Genomic DNA, 18,562 nt, shown 5'->3' on the forward strand with positions numbered 1-18,562 from the left:
TGGAGAGCCGCGGATGCCCGAGCAGTTCGCTTTTATTCGGTGCGTAATGACACGGCGCGTCTCTCCGATGGTTGTACCTACGTGCTTTTGACGAGGAGGGGGGGAGGGGGTTCAACGTGTGAGGCAATACCGGCGAATACCGGGGACAGTTTCATATCCAGATACTACAACCGACACAGGAGCAGAGGCTACAGCCCATTGCACGCAACTCGACGCACATGGCACGCCCCTCACCACCTCCTCCTTCTCCTCCTCCACACTGACAGGGAGGCGTTTGCTGCAGGGCGCCATTTTCAAAAGCCTTCTTTGCATATGAGATTTATTTTGCTGCAGCCGTCCCTGCCATCTCATGTTACACTTCTGTCCGCACGAGGACAACATGGACTGAAGACGAGGAAAACATGAAAACTGGACGAAACGTCGTCATCTATTTTTCCTTTTGATATTGTTTTTTTGTAACAAAAGGTGAGGCATTTTCTGATTGTTTTTGTATTACCTTTTTAACACCAAGCTCTACGCAGCTGTAGGTTAGTAGGGCAGTGCTGTTGTTATTGTTTGTTCTTTAATTATTTATATAGCATTAAACATTTTAGTCGAAAATAAAAATAAAATCGCACTTATTATGTAATATGTAAAATTAATAAAAATGAAGCTGCAATTTTTAACAGGTCAATAATTATGCAAGGTTATGAAATTAAAGAAAAAATACAACCAGTCAATAAAGATAAGAGATATAGAGGCGAATAAAGACTTACATGTTGCATTAGTGGTATTTCCCTCTTTTTCGAAATATAACTAAATTCAAATGTAAAATGGAATTAATTCATTTAAACTATTTAAGCTTTTCTGGATTTTTTCCCTATCTTTTAAATCAGTTTAAAAACAGGCGGTGGTGCGTTCAGGGCGTAAAAGCCAAATTCAATAAAACCTCAAATAAATCGATTATTGGCGGGGTGGGCGAGCCACATTCGCCATGTTGAGATCCTTTGTGTGTGTGTGTGTGTGTGTGTGTGTGTGTGAGCGAGAGAGGGAGAGAGAGAGAGTGTGTGTGTGTTTCCAGAGGTCCTATTACCCTGACCTTTTATTTTTTTACCTAAAATATAAAATATTGCATGCTATGCATGAAATGTAGATTCTTTAAATGTAAAACTAGATTTAATGAATTTAATTATACAGATGTTAGTTACAAATAACAAAACCGAATTACACAAACAACCGTAGAGAATTTGACACCAGTGGGAGAACCGTTTTCTACAGATTTAGAGTGATTTCATCAGATTTTTTCACGCTGAAAGATTTACTTTTTCAGTATTTCTCCTCTTGTTTCCTGTCGTCTGGATCGCTGCTGGATCTTCTTTTTAAGTCTACAGGCTTCAGAAAAATGTCAAATTACAGGCTGGCTACAGTAGCAGGCCTACTTTACATAATTACATACGGCGGACTGGTCTGCTCACTTTGAAGAACACGCTTTTAGTTCTACTAATCATCACAGGAAGTACAACAGCAGCTCATTAAAATGCAAACATATTATCCTTATTATCTTATTCGCAGTTTTTGTAATTCGGTTTGAACATTTTTGACAAAAGGCAACATTCTGTTTTCTTCTGTCCGTTCTGTTGTTTCACCGTCAAACACGGTCGACTTTTATTTTGTTGAATAATCTCTCATTATCGAAAACAGCTATAAACGCGTCTTTGTATTTCGGTGTGTCTGGCTACATTTCAGAGACTTCTCATTGTATGTAACCTGTGTGTGTGTGTGTGTGTGTGTGTGTGTGTGTGTGTGAGAGTGTGTGTGCGTGTTTTGGGGCTGCTGCAGTCAGTGAGGAGTTAATGTGTTGGTGAAGTTAATTCAAAGTGACTGCAGCATGGACGGGCAGCTTTTCTGCGGCAGCACGATGAGGCGATAATAGCAATAATAATAATAATAAGACTCAGGCGGAGGAGAAACACTGGAATATTATTGTACAGACTGAACGACGACCTCTATTTTTGTATTCATGTGTGTTTAATACTTAAAGCTGCACTGAGACTTTAACAAGGTTAACGTGTAGTCCAACTACGCGAATAATAATGTTAATACTATTATTAATAAGGTCAATATTATGATTAATAATAATAATAATAATACTGTCTACATTTTTTAAATAATGAATACAACTGACCAATAGTTCTCAATACAATTATTAGAACAAGAAATGTCATTAATGCAAATTAATTGATAACATTTTGATGGAAAATGAATACAATATTGCAAAATATGCATTAAAACAAAAAATTTAAAACGAATTATTTTGCTTTGAAAAAAAGTTCCAGATATAGGCGTACCCTACTGCAAACAAGTCAATAGGTACAAAAACAATCAACAAAATATTAATAAATATGGCATAATAAATACATTATATAATAATAATTATATAATAACAGTAGATTTAATATTTATTTCCATATTTCCAGTCACGTATAGTGCTTATGTTTAGTTTTTTTGTAACACAATATTAACCAAAATACTTAATCAGAATATAGTTTTGACAGCTGTATATTTGTGCATAACTTTTTTTGTCCTTTCATATTTATGTAAAATGTTATATTATATATATATATATATATAAAATGTTAAATAAAAAGTTTATACAACGATTTGGCCATTCTGCAGTTTATTCTCTCAAAACGTGTCCTAGTCTTTGGCTGGGTGGAATACACACAGCGTTGGAGGTTTTGACTCTCTTGTTGGTGTCTGTGTGTCATCAGGATTATTTATTAAATTAAGGAAGAAACTGAAGACTGCAGGTTTTCAGTTGTAGCTTATTTGCTTATGAAACAACCCCTTGTGCGTGCATGTGTGTCTATTGTGCATGTGTAATTGTCATAGGTCTACCTGAATTATTCAACAACAAAAAAATTGCAAGACAAACAAGCTTCCATGTGCGCACGTTCACGAGTGTAATCTATGCAAACCTGAAAGAAGGCTGCCGCGGATAACTTCTATTGAATAAAGCGCAAATAGATTTAATTTTAAAAACGTCCTCAGACGTTCCTGTCAGTAGAGCAGAGAGGGTTGTGATGGGCCACAGCAGCGGAGCATGCTGGGATGTGTCCGTGCGGAGCTGCGTGCGCCTCAACTCGGGGAGTCAAAGCTGCTTTACCGGCCCGCGCAGGTCCTCCCGCAGCACCGATGTGCGCCAGGCAGACCGTCCATATCTCCGCAACGGCATCGCAGACTATTCAGACGCGAATGAACAAAGTGGAGGGCCTGCGAAGTGGAACGTAAAAGGGGGGGTCAGGTGTGCTGCCCGCGTGCAACGTGTCCGCGATCATTCACATCGAGCAGGTTGGCAATAATACACACTAAAGCTCTGCTTACGTAACTCAGACGCACGTGGAGGTAAACCCTGGTTTCTTCACCTTATCGTTCAATTTATTTCAACTCGTGAAATCAGGCCGATTAAATGGGAAAATGGCGCAAGTCGACGCTTCTCTGAATATATAATTAACTTCCTGGTGTACGAATGGAGGTTACAGTTGTTTACATACTCTTTTTTTTTTTTCACTTACCCATCACTATCATTTAAAACGGACCAGTTAATGCTTTTACATATATATCCACTTTAGAGAACGCATGATGTGAATCTGCAGCAGCCTGTTGTTGCTCTACTTCACATGAAAGATGCCACTTTTCGCTACCAGTTGATTGTTTGGTAAGACAGAGGCGGAGCTGCGAGGAGGAGGAGGTGGAGAAGGGGTCTCCTCTCCTCACCCCCCACCTCCCCCTCTCAGCCCCCGCTGCACTGGGATGGCCTGAGAGAGAATAACCCCCCCCCCCCCCTACCCCCACCCTAGAAGGCACCCAGCTACGAAATACAATACAAACTCAATTAAATGCAGTCTCCGCTGCGATTTACCGCAATGAATGATAAATTGGCCGTCGTTCTCACACTGTAGGATCTCCGAAATTGCAATAATGGGCAGAATCGTTATGTAAAATATGCATAGGGCCACATTTACCAAATTTAGTCCAGGAGGGGCAACTGTCTGTCTGCGCCTTTTGTTAGGAGAATCCTGCTCAAATAACCAGGTTTGTCTCTAAAAGCGGGTGTTTAAGGTCAAACTGCTGTAGACGTGGGCTAAATTGCCACATTGTTACCCACCAGGGAGGACCGGTGGAAAATAAAAATGTATCTACGACTTTCACATATTGCGAGGATGCCTAAATAATTTTGTGGCTGTCTAGCGTGAAATTAGTACGAGGCAAAAATATGGTTTAGCAGTAAAGAGTGTAAACAATAATTACAAACGGAGAGGGAGGAAGAGAGTGAGGAAGGGAGGGGGGTCTATACCTGCAGCCTACGGAGCAGGGAGAACAAAACTCATTTTAAACCTTCTTCTTAACCTATGAAACATATTTATTTATTTTAAACCAGAGAGTTGTGTTCAAATAAGTGAACGTTGAACCATCAGACCTTATAGTCTCATTCAAATGATGAAGGTTGCAGAGGAGGAGATTAAAAGAAGGAAATATACTTTTAATTTCCTTACTAAAATTTGAATTATATTAGTTAATCTATAGTTTAACTGCTTCACGAGCCTGTTTATGTTCATGTAACTCGAGCCTTGTGAGTGTTTATGTTACGTAACGGAGACTAAAGCTAAACTCATTTTTATAGTCTTATATATTTGACAAGGACATCAGTGAGTTTTGTGTAATTCTATAGAAAAGCTCAAATTTGTATTTTTAACTTATTTTGTTAATAAAAAACCCAAACTTGTGCAGAACATTTTTGTACAGAAGCAGAAATATGGATAAAATGACTGTATTGTATAAATCCATTGTACGCAGTCATTTCTCATTTAGAAAATTTAAATTGGTGGATTTCACTTTCACTCTTCTCGCTGTTTTGATCATCAGATAAATGTGCAAATTAAAATTTCACCACTCATTTGCAAGCTAAATGTCATTCACACCCTGCTCGGATCTGAACCTCCAGAGGGTTTCATACAACAACTAAGAAAAAAAACCAAACCAATTCATTTATCATGTTAAAAATATAAATAATCATTGTTTATAGCAGTGGTGTCAAGTCATATATAACATATCTACATTCATTTACAATCATAGATTTTCAACCAGTCGCCTGGTGAGTGTGTAAATACGTCGAGGGTCCAAACCGCTGAAACTCTTTTTATGACTCACATTCGTAGCAAATATCTCAGTAAGTGGTCTCAGTAAATATACCAGCTTGTAAGCCCCCCCCCCCCCCCCCAAAAAAAGAAGTGAAAACCACAATGGGGATTTATTTTTGGTGTATATTAGCAGCATTTTTATGTCAATTTCATTCCATTCAAACTTGTAGATTTTAAACCAAAGACTATCTGGTGAGCTCCCTCTCCCACCAGGCTCTATTCCCTTTGAGACGTTCAACGCATAGTTCAATTCTCTCTGTACTGAGGGCATAAAACAACAAGCCCACTATTCATTTGTGAACGTATCTGCACATTCCTTTTTCTCCCCCCTTTCTCTCTCTCTCTCTCTACGCACTGAAATTTACTCATACAAGCCCGTCCCAATTACCCTGCTGTGCTGAAACAACTAATTTAATAGAACAGAGAAATCGATGCAGTATTATGCTGCTTGAGCTTCTTTAAAAAAAAAAAAAGAAAGAAAATCTAACAGACACCAGCATGTTGATGGGAACGTGTTGGAACTAGGTGCAGAATATTATCTGTAGAGGGAGGAATGACACTATGAAAAGCTATGGAGATGTTTTCTTTTCTTTTCTTTTTTTATAAAAATGGAAAACCTCAGGAGCAGATTCATAAACAAATCAAATACTACAATTTTAAACAGACGCGTGCAATTAACGTAGAACTCCGATTGCAAGCTGGGGCAGCTAATATTTAGGTTTTGATGGGGATGTGTGTACGTCTACGGCCAATAACGAGGGTGTATCATGGAGAAATATTGATTTTGCAGTGGCCTGAGAAAGACAGACACACTCACTCACTCACTCTTTCTCCCCCCCCCCCCCCCCACACCAACCTCCCCCTCCTTTCTCTCCCTCTCTTTATTCCATTAATCTCTCGGAGCAGTGTAAGATACTGGAGGGTTAGTGTAACATCGTGCAGCTCTAATATATTCCAGCCCTCACTTTGCCTGTGGCATCCATATGTTTAATTCCACTACAAATGTTTTGACAGCAAATGAAACTCGTTTCTTTCTCCTTTTTTCCCCAATATTGTGGAAAAAAACAATTCTTTTCTCTTTTTTTTTTCTAACCTGCATCTAGGAGGGCTTCTCTCTCTCAGTCTCTCTCTCTCTCTCTCTCTCTCTCTCTCTCGTGTGTGTGTGTGTGCGTTTTTCAAAGAGAAGCACTGTGATGCTTTATTTAATTGGTTGTGGACCACCTGGAGTTTCAACATTTCCCCTGGCTGATTTCAGACCCCCTCAGGTCAACTATACATGTGATGTCTAAAGCTGCAGAAGAGACAGATGAAATATGTAATTTGCAATGCTAAACTGGAATAATGGTGCACGGATTATGTTTTATTTGTGTTTTCATCAAAATCGATGCTCAACATTTTTAATAAAGAATTGAAATCTTTGAATTTGTGGCTTCTACTTGTGGAACACATTATCATTTAGCCTCCACCTCAACACACACAAACACGACCATTTAAAAGGCATCTTACTCACAAAAGCACACAATAAAGACTAGCACAAGACCTGCAGGTGTGTATATGACAATGGACACCATCGACAAGACACTACACCCTCTGTCTTGGTCTCACACACACACACACACACACACACACATCAGGATCTTGTGTGTGTGTGTGTGTGTGTGTGTGTGTGTGTGTGTGTGTGTGTGTGTGTGTGTGTGTGTGTGTGTGTAGGGAGGGCAGATGTGGCGACCAGGAAGGAAGGAGGCTTATGAAGTCAACAGGAGAGAAAGAGGAGGAGAGAGGATAGTGGATCAGAGTGTCAGAGAAAGTGTGTGTGTGTGTGTGTGTGCAGGCAGGCCGGGGTGGCAGGGGGTTTCTAACGTGTGCTTCCGGTGCAGGATAGCCCATTCATCATTCTCACATGGTGGGTTTACTTTGCCAGTGATAGCGAAAGGGGTGAGGAGCAGCTCTACGGGGAGAATTAATGTGTGTGTGTGTGTGTGCGTGTGTGTTGGAGGAGGGGCACGTCAATTGAGAATGGGACCGATAGCCAAACCAGATGTGAAGGTGTGCTGCATTTGTCCATATGTGTGTGTGTGTGTGTTTATGTGGCGGGGTGTGTCACAGGGTCAGATTTACCCCCCCCTTCCTCCCCCCGTAGCTGACATACACGTCACATGCCACCTCACTCTCCCCCCTTTTCTCCCCCATCCTCACCTTCATAAAATCAGGCAAAAAAATACACACACACACACACAGCTGAGTGTCCACTTCTCTACATTCCACACACACACACACACACACACACCATCATAATAGAAGTCGGAGCTTCACTTTAAGGTGTCTTGTTTGAGATGACATCACACTACAATTGTGTGCACGTGGGTTCAGAGTGAGGTCAGGTCAGGTGACATAACAGATGATCCCGTCATCTCAAACAAACAGCTGCTGCCATGACAACAACTAAATATGCAACAGGCCGTCCTGAGAAAGAGAGGAGGAGGAGGAGGTCAGATGAGGAGTCACATCCTCTGTCGGGGTAAACTTCCACCACCGTGGTGACTTCGGGCCTCCTCTCCGCCGTCCTGCAGGTTTTTGTCTGTCGAATTCGGAATCAGCTCAACTGGAACGCCCGGTGACTTTTGAGGGCCTTCTGCTGACCTGTGACCAGCGGGATCAGCTGGCTTTGTGTTATGGGAGGCAGACAGGAAGAGTCTCAAAGGATGAGCCACAGCCTCCCCTAGTGGCCACATACCAAACCACACACACTCTGATTTAAAGGGGGGACATGAGGTCTGATCCTGGATCATCTGAATCTGATTAACTGAACCAATTAAAGGATCCGTATGATTAAAAGTCAGCAGAGGAGGAGAGATTTGATGGAGAGAGGTTGTTTTGTTTTCTTTGAGGGGAAATGGTGAAGGGTGAGAGCGGGGACACTGAGGCGAGGTCGCCCGCGTTAACTGGGAATTGGGAACACCTGTGGGTTTCCAGGATTCGTCATATCACAGACATGCATGGATAATACACCGATACAGTGTAAGCCTGCACGCACAGTCTCTATCTTACTTCCTACAACACACACACACACACACACCCCTCTGACCTGGTTTGGGGTCACACTGAGGGGGACTGAAATGAGTTTCAAATGTTCACATTATTTATTATTGGGTATCATCTCACTGTACAAATCCCTTACAGATGTTAGCACGGCTGTGTGTGTGTGTGTGTGTGTTGCTTGTTAGCAAATGCTACGCAGAGAGAGCACATAACACTTTTCAAAGGAGGTTGGTATGTCAGTGATTGGGGAGGTATGGAGGTCAGTGGGCTTTTAAGTGATGGTGCATCTACATGTGTGTGTGTGACGGAGAAAAACAAAAACATCCGTGATGATCTTTATGTGGCAGCTTATTTGTTTTTAAATGCAGGAGGCTCAGAGGCCCCTGACTAAAGGCACCAAGCGTCCGTCACCGTACTGTCAGCAGACACACAAGCCGCTCCGTCTTGTGATCGGCCCCTTGTGAGTTTCATTTGAGAGAAAGCGGCTTCTCGTTTTCTGCGAAGAGAAAACAAGCACGGCGCAAGAGCAGGAAGATCAGTCTCGCACAGGATGCTGTTTCACAAGGTAAAGAATCTGTGAGGAGTGAGGAACTGCACAGCTGTGACGTGATCCAGGATCACAGAAGCTGTAGAAACTACAGTATGTTTATGCAAATGACCACAGTAAGAGGCTGTCAAATCCTCCTGATCAATACATTTTGTTCCTAACTTTATCCTTTTAAATTTACTAACTTGTATGAGATATCTCTAAGAGTAGTTTAAACATTTAAAAAAAATAAGGTGGCTTTTTTTTTATACAAACAAATGGTGGCATTTAAATGTTTATATATATATATATATATATATATATATATATATATTTATAATTTTATACATATGCCATTTCGTCTATATTTTTGACACAAATAAATAAATAATATTTCATTATTTCCCCACAAGAATTTTCTGCATTTATTTTTAGTAAATATAACTAAACAGTTAAATAAAATACAAATAATTAAAATAATTACAATATTTTACAGACTTCCTTTTTGGTGTCTGGTTGCTTCGGGTGAATTTACTCTCATGGCCTCAGTATTAAAATGCTGGCTACAGTCCTGACAACGTCACTATAGCAGGCAGCGGAAATCATGTCTCTCAAAATGTTAAGTTTCCAGATACGCTGTAAGATTTAAGGGCTGAGAAAGGATTCTTTCGTCTTCGGCCAATAAACCTCTCAAAAGGCATTATCGCAAAAATGAAATTGCGGCTGTTTTTCTGAGTTAACAGCATTCATGCAGTCGACATTTTGGAAACAAAGTACATGATTTTCAAAGAGTAGTGACACTAAACAAAAATAATGACTTACACTGAGGATACTAATAACATTCTTCATTTTGCTATTATAATAAAGAGTCAAAGTAGTAATATCAGCATTTAAAGTTGTCTGTGAAATTAGTAGATTTAAAAAAAATAAATGAGTTGGACTTCAATAAATAAATAAATAAGAAAGCCCGAAGAGCACATTTGATCGTTCTAGGAAGAAAGTCAGATTAACAAACAGCACAAGAGAGTCCATACAGATCTTCCGGCCTGATTTTCCGCGATGATGAGCCGCGGTTTGTCTGAGGTCTGGTAGCAATGAAACTCTTTGTGAAAGGTCAGCGGGGAACTCAGAGGAGAGGAGGAGGAGCGGCGTTTGGTCGCCAGGCTCGCCTCAGGACAGAGGGTCAGCGTCGTGGCAGCCTGGACAGGACTGCTGACCTTTCTGATGTCAGAGCAGGGGTCTGTGTGTGTGTGTGGACTTAGTGTGTATATGTGTGTGTGTGTGCGAGTGTAGCCTGGCCTGGGGGAGGATTGAAGGCAGGTCATATATAAATGTGCCCACATGTTGAGAAAATATCTCTCTGCCTATGCATTGGGATTTTTTTTGTTTTGTGGGTGGTTTGGAGTTGGGGGAGGGGGGGGGGGGGGGGGTGATCAGCAAATAAATAAAAGGAGGCACACATACAGACGAGGAGGAGGGGACGTCGGTACTTTGTAAAACACCTTGGGTTTCTGTTTTTGGCCCAAACATTATAGAGTCCTTGGCAGACGCTAAATGGAGGAAAGTAAATAAAAGTGGCCATTATGTGTGGGCTCCAGTAAATAGCTGCTCTCTTGTCTCTGTGTGCTTCAAGAAGAGGGGCGGAAGATGCGATCACGAGGAAAGCCCGTGTCTTTTCTTCTCCAGCCACTATAGAGGGGGTCTGGCTCTCCTCCTCGGCCTCCCCCTTCCTCCCCTCTCCCCTTTTAAGCTTTCTCTTTCTGCTTCCTCTTTCGCTCTCCAGTTCACTTTCTGTCACTCCTCTCCTCTTCGCCCTTCTCCTCTCGCCGTCTTGCTTTGCCCGCCCAGTGTTTCTAAAAACATGCAGGAAGGGAGAGATCAATGGTGTCCTCGGAGAGGGAATTACACAGCTGAATTTCGATGAGAACAGAAGAAAAGGAGGAGGAAGGGAGAACAAGTAGAGGCGGGGAAGGCATGTGAAAAGGGAGAGAGGGAAGAAGGATAGTATATCCTTCAAGGGAGAAAAAAAAGAAATGGGAGGAATGTGGAAAACTATGTAGAAGACCAGATGAATGTGTGAGCCAGGCACAACTTAAAAAATCTTCTTGAGTGTAATTTAAGGTTTGCGTTTGTTATATATATATATAATATGTTATATGTCTGTATATGTGTGTGTGTGTGTGTGTGTGTGTGTGTGTGTGTTTGTGTTGCTGGACTGATTTAACATCCATAACTATGAGCATCGGCCCATCATTTGTGCTGACAAGTGAATGCCTGAGCATGTCCTGGGATTGAAGATATATTTCCTGTTTATTGGGGGAATCTGCTGTGTTTGCAACACACACACACACACACACACACACACACACACACACACTGGTAAGAGAGATGAGAAAAACAAGACCTGTACGATGATATTTGTATCAGTCAACTTTTTTTTCCTATCCTACTGTGACGTTATGAGGCGAGATGTTAATGTGTATTCAAAGCTGTGGGCTTAACTGATCGATGGCATTTGAGTTTTTTTCTTCATAATTTAGGCTAGAAAATCCTCAAGGTGTATCTGCACTTTATAGTCAGTTTACCCAAATGACAAAAAAAAAACGTGTTTTCTCCCCTACCTCGAGCGGTATCTTATGCATATAGTTTAATTTACTCAGGTCTTGAGATTTCTCCCACCATGATGAATTGGAGGGGAATGAGATATAATTTATTCTCACCGCATTGAAAATATACTTTCATTTAATTTAATAATTTTCAAAAGCAAGGGAAATGTCCTGTTTTTTTTTGGTAATTCACAAACCTCACCAACCATTTTCATAAGGACCTTTTCTTGGTAGAAAGTAGTTTATGAGAATTATTTCTGGAAATATGCAGTTGTGTAATTCCATTATACTCATATATCAGCAGAAACCTCACCGACGGATACCTTAAAACAAATAAATAAATACAATAATAATAAATAATAAAGCTCCATTGCTAATTACTTGTGTAATTTGTGCGAACAAACCCTTTTAAATCCCAAACATGAATCACAATCGATTGCATCAAACTTCATCAAATACATGCGTGGCTGCTTGGCACAGATTGATTCGAAAAATTAAAATCACCTCCGAACATCTCAAAAACCCTCCATCGTCACTTCTTCTGTTGATCCGACAGCGTTCTGCGCCTCCATGTGGCAAGATTCACAAAACACTCACAAGACACTGTGAGAAAATCTCAGTTTCACTTCCAGGAAACTCCTCTGCAGGCTTTGGAAATGGTTAACAGGGCTGAAAGCAAATGTGGCAAACGGTCCGCCATCCTTCCACCTCACTACTTTAATGTCAAACTGCTGTCTGCTTTTTGTCATGTCATGTCATGTCTCCTTTTGCAGTTGGGAAAAAAAAAATCCTCTCACTTTCTGCGCACGGATCACTTTAAGTGCATTTTAAGAAACAAACATTTAATAGAGTTTTTATTCGTTTGCATCATACAAGGCTTACTGGGTTTGTTGAGGGCGTTCAGGCTGCTGTCTATTCTGTCTGTGTCTGTAATAAATCAGCAAAGCAATAAAAAAAACAGGAATAATCCCAATTTTCGCTGGGTAAGGACCTGGCTGTTCATGTGGTAAGTGCCACTCCTAAAATCCTAATGATGCTGCTGGCACCAGAGAGCCATATAAAGCAGTGTTTTAAATGAAAGGCCTGTCTTCTGGTGGCGGCCGCAGACGGCCACAGAGAAAGGAGCCGTGGAGGAGCCTGAGGAGAACCTGGGGTAACACCATCTCTCCTGGCTCCGCACTCTGCACAGGGCTTGAACGCCGCCAATTACTGGGAGATATACAGGCCGGCCCGTTTCCACCACTTCACTGAGTCCCCTTCAGTTGCAGCCCGCTCGGACTGTAAATTATCACTCCCCCCCGTCCGATGTTTGCGGCAGTCTGGAGTCACCAGTGAGACCCTCCTCTGTCTCGGTCCAAATCCGAAGGAATTCCCTCCCTCTGTGTGCCAAACCCCAAAATCTTTGCAGAAACGGAGCTGTGGAGCATGCAGCTGCACGCCCATGTGGACACGCTCACTCGCAAACATTGATTTAAACACACACAAATTCACACAAATGTTCGTATATGGGTATATAAAATCCCCCGGAGCTATAGATCACTGGGAACAGGTAGAGAGTTTAGCATGCACACCCACATACACACACACACACACAGGCCGTAGATCATCGAGGCAGGCAGGGACGTCAGCACTCCCATACACAGTGAGCCTTATTGCAGAGTTTAATAGAGGAAAGCCAGCATGAATCCCCACAGTCATTCTGTTCCAGTCAAACACACCATTCACTACACTCCGGCCCTGTGTGTGTGTGTGTTAATACACACTCGTGCAAGTCCCTACATACTGTACATCATGTGCTTCAATGTGCACTGTGTGTGCGTAGATATGTATACAATATGCATATGTGAATGTGATTGAGTGTTCTCATGCAAAAGTAACACTGTGTGTGTTTGCGTGTGTGTATTGTATCTGACATCTGAGAGAGGGGGAAGGGGAGAGAGAGAGAGAGAGCGATAGAGAGAGTATGTGTGTGGTAGGATGGGCCATATTGACCCATCAGTGCTGCTCCGTCACCTCTTCTTTTTATGAGTCTGGCCTCTTAAAAACACACTGGATTTATGGTCAGTTTGGGCGTTATCTCAGACATGGTGTGTGTGTGTGTGTATGAGAGAGGGTATGCGGAGGTGCGTGTTTGTTCCTAAACAAAGATTCATGTTCGCTGTGAAAAGAGGAATTAAATAGCGGTGTAGCGAAACATCGATCTGGATCGATGTATCGATTCAATCATCAACGGACCAATAACATCGATGCAAAGTCAGAACATCGATACATATCGTCACCTTTAAGATGCGCATATTTTTTTGAAATTCCCATTCCACATGTCCGTCCAAGAGCACCTCCTTCCTTCGGACCCCAGTAATAAAATTGTTAAATCATATTTCCGTTGCTTCATGTGAGTTTATATAAATGTAACTGATTTTGTTGAGTAGATATATGATATGATCTCATTTCAATCACAGGCCCCGAAATGTAATCAAATTGCAACAGAATAGTGGCAGACTAATATAATATCGTATCGTGATGGAACTAAATAATGAGCGGGTTATTAGCGCCGTGTTACTCCAACCCTAGAGTGTGTATTAGCAAATACAGCAAAAAGAAGGGAACACAAAATGTACCCATAATGCTTTGGGGTCGTGCGTTTGCAAGCATTAATAAAGAAAAAGCATTCAAAATGTTTTCATGCCACAGCAACATGTTTACTTTGGGGTGTAAACTATCGGAGTTGCGATGTTTACACGAGTTGAACCCAAAACCAGGTGATCTGAGTGGGAACAGAAATCTTCCTGCATCTAAACACAGTGATTAATGTCGATATTAACACTTACACACACACACACACACACACACACACACACACACACACACATGCACGCATACACAATTTAGCGGTGCAGATGGCGACTTGGCATCTCTCTTTTTCTCTCTCTCTCTGCGTCGCAAAATCCCAAGTCATCTTACAAAATGCTCTGCTTCCAAATTGATTTCACAGAGCAAGAACCCCCCCCCCCCCCCCCCGCCCAGAGATTAACAAAGTAAATTCCACTTCTGCTCTCCAAAAGAAGCCCCCGAATTTGTCGCATAAACCTAAGATTAGCAGACCTGACAGGATTTCCTTGAGACTATACATCCTTTATCTGTGATTCTAGGTGCTATGTAATTGTGGATGGAGTCTAATGTGTGGTCCATTTGCTTCATTAATGGGGCAGACGCAAGCCGCTCAGCCAAGAAAACGCCTATTGTTCCCTTTACCTTCCCGTTTTTTAATGTGCGGCATTAGTCCGGCAGTTGTTAGTGCTCGACCGTAGTGCTTTTCTGATGGTCAAATGACAAAGTGTTAATAGAATATAGTGGGATGGGCAGGACAAAGGTGGGCAATGTTCGGCTGGATGCAGCCAATTTCTGTGTGAGAGGCCTGCCTAAAAACCCTATTCATAGGCCGTCTAATGCTGGTGCGTAATTAAATGTGATTACTGGAGCAGAGGGCTTCTCTCTGCCTCTCTGAGGGCCACACACAGGACTGGAGGCAGCGTGCATGCCCTCATTAAGGAGGCGCTAACAGATGTACACAAGCACCGACCACAGGCATACCTAAAAACCCACGCCGTATCTCTCTCCCTGATACACAAACATAAACAGAAGTGCAACATCGTGTATCTCCAAAATGTCAACTTCTCAGACGCAAAGGAAAGCGGGATTAGATTTGAAAGGGAATAAACCCAAGGATGGATCGATTTGTTTTAAGCGAGGAGTATTTAATCCTCCAACTGAAGTTGAAACAGGAATTGCAGTTGCGAGGTTTCTACCTGACAGTTTGAAGCTGACCCTACGAAGCCTCCAAAAAGCACAAAAATAAACACATACCAAGTAATAAATAAAAATCAGGCTAAACTATGACCTTCAGTCAGTGATAATCATAAAGCAAACACGCAGAAACATAAACAAAAATCAATTATGGCTTCCATCCCCACTCACACACACACACACCTTGTCTGGCCCGCTCTCCGGTCCAGTTTCCAGGACAGACACGGTCCCCTGGCGCTCATGGGAAATAGTGAGCATGCCAGGCCCCACAAAGGCGTCCTTTCAGCCGCCCGCATGCTTGACCTGTGCGGGGTCAGCGCTCTGCTTTGTGCCCCGCGACCCCTGAGTGACCCGGGGTCACGTTGAGGGCCCGAGGTCAAATCCAGATGCCTGCGTCTAATTTCGCCCCAACTGGGTTATCCGTCCAAATCTGCCCGAAAATTTGCCCCCCGCCTAACCCACCCTAAAACCCACTACTACCTCCGCACATGACTGAGTCCCATAGAAATACATAGGTACTCTGCAGCCTAATTGGACTACTGTGGAGTAGTGCTCACGCTAGAGCTCTCTCTCATACTCTGTCTCTCTCTCTCTCACACACACATGCTGGCCTGACCCCCTGTAACTGCACTAATACCCCATCCCATGGCCTTTGGTCTATCTTGAGGGATTAGGTGCAGAAAGACACACATACAAGCACAGATACATCCCCACACACACACACACACGTGTGCACACACACTTACGAGCGCAGCAGGCCTGGCTGAGGGTCTACCTTGAGGGATTAGGTGCAGAGAGACAGGACCCTCCAGCCAATCAACCGGTCTGTCACATTGATTTTGAGGGGTCACTGGTGCACAATGGCCAGGGTTTTCCTGTCTTAACCTCTCTGATCACACACATATGCACGCACACACTCATAGGCATGCCCACGTCGTGACAATAAACATTATTTATATCATTTCAGTAAAAAGGCAGGGCTCGAAAAACTGTTTCTGGGAGGGTTAAATGCTGAATAAATATATATATATATATATATAAAATATTACATATTCAAGTTAATAAAAGTGTGTTTTCAGAGTTAAAGATGATTTAAAAGAATGTACAAATTTGTCGGACAGGACTTTCTACAATCTTGCCACAAACACACAAACACACACACACACCAGTCTATACAATTCAAAAATTCCCTCTTGTCTGCCTCTCAAAGCTTCATCACGTCTCTGCTTCTGAAAATCCTCCGTCCCCCCGGGGGAAAGCACACCCGGCTAAGGGAAAGCTCCCAGGTCAAACCCCCCCCCCCCCCCCTTCCAAACCCTCTCTCATTCTTCTCTTTCCTGGTCAAACAACACAATAGTCGTCTATGAGAGAGGGCACCGGACAGGCGCTTTGACCGACTGAAATAAACCCAAATACAACATTTCAGGTGTTCGGGCTGAGTATTTTCTTTGTTGTCAACCACGATTTGGCCGTTGTGTTTTAGTCTTTTTTTGTCCCCCCCCCTCACACCTCCCATCCCTCTGTTGCCTGTTTCCCTTTCCTGAAGGGAATCGCTGTGGCATCTGGAAAAACAGGATTCATGCAAGTCTGTTGGTATTGTTATGATTACAGAGCTCGTCAGCGGTGGAAGAACTTGTCGGGTTCCTTCAGTTAAGTAAAAATAGCAACACAACATGTGTGTTTGAAAATATTCAATTACAAATAAAAGGCTTTCATTCAATATCCTACTCAAGCAAAAGCACAGAAGTATTATAAGCAACATGTGCTTAAAGTATCAAAAGTAAAAGTACTCATGCTGCAGAAAGATGGCCCTTGTGACTGTTATATTATATGTGAAGTTATTAGATCGTAGGTCGTTTTGTAGAGTTCAGACTCCTCCAACGGATTACAAGATAAATCTGGAGGATTATTATTGTAGCAGAAGAAAAATAAAAACGTAAATGCCACATTTCTTTTTTCTCTCTTATCTTTACCTCTACATTTTTTCGTGTGAAATATTTGATACTTTGACCACTTTGGGCCTTTATCAATTATATTTAAAGAAACCTATCTGAAAGGTTTAGAGGGGGAAATTAAGCATAAAGCAACGGATTGCACCTAGCATGTAATTTGGTTTAATTTGGACCTGCGGTTTTCAGATCCTTTCCTCAGGCGGTCTTTGATATATTTGATAGGTGTGATTCAATAGTTCCATATAAGTTAGGCCCAACATAACTCCATGGCTAGAAAACATAATTATGGAGGAGTTGGATGATGACGAGGCGCTCCTGTGCTGAGTAATACCAAGCTTGTTGTTGTTGTAGCAGTAACGCTGCTGTTATTAGGTTACAGCCTATGATCACAACCCTAAGGACAATATAAAGACCTGTAGATATCATCTTTTATACAGGACTTGCACAACATGAGCGCAACAATACATTCCTGGGCCAGTGGCAACAATATGAAAGCAGATTAGCCTAGTGAGTAGCTCAATGGCATAAACAAGCACATACTGCCCCACCAGGATTACTATTTATTTTCACAGTCAGTGAGTACAGCCTATTGTGCTCAGAGTACAGCGTTGTATATTTGAGATGAACCTCTAATTTATCTGGGTGGTGTTCAGAACGTAAACACATGGCCTTCCAAATTGAAATAGACAACCAGTTTTCATAATTTCTATGGATTTACTCAGCTTTCAAGGCAAAGAGTATATGCATAAGGAATACACTGTTTAAATTGTGAAGCTAAATGTACTGTGATGGAAGTATAAACTGTGGTTGACACGTGCAGTTAAACTGTGGGGCTTGCTAACCTGGTGCGATACCCGCCGCCGGGTCTCAGCCATCTGCCTCCGCGGCGGAGGTGGACCGTTATGGGGCTCAAGTTGAGACGGGATGAAGCAGCTGAACATTACATGTCGCAGGGCTGCGGGTCTCTGGGTCTCTGCCTCAGTCCCGCTGATGCTCGGGTCCTCTTGGATGCTGGACTTGTTCAGAAGCAGGACAGCTGATTTAGTGGCTGCTGGGTCACTGTCTCTTCTATCAACGTCCTGGTCAGACTCATTGAGAGCCCACTTTTTGAAAAAAAAAATAGTGTTATGTTTTTCCAAAGTACAATGTATCTAACATCTTTTTTTAGCCTTTCGCTCGGCTGCTCCACTGTCTTTTAACCATGTTTTTATTTTTATTTTATCCATGTGTGTTAGTTAGCAGCTATCTTAAAATATTCACGGTCACCTGACTCGTCGTCATCATATAGACACACAGCCAGCAAGCCAAACACATGTTTTTCCTATTTGCAAATGAAAGTAACTCTGCATTCATTGGTTCTTAATTCAACCCTGTTAAAGAGGAAGCAGCGATAAAATGAATCCACAGCCTGGTGTGAAATTAAAACCCACTAGAGGTCGGAATCACCGTGGAACC

Source organism: Anarhichas minor, unplaced genomic scaffold (assembly GCF_050575085.1).
Source record: "Anarhichas minor isolate MPS153535 unplaced genomic scaffold, ASM5057508v1 ptg000017l, whole genome shotgun sequence".
Classification (NCBI taxonomy): domain Eukaryota; kingdom Metazoa; phylum Chordata; class Actinopteri; order Perciformes; family Anarhichadidae; genus Anarhichas; species Anarhichas minor.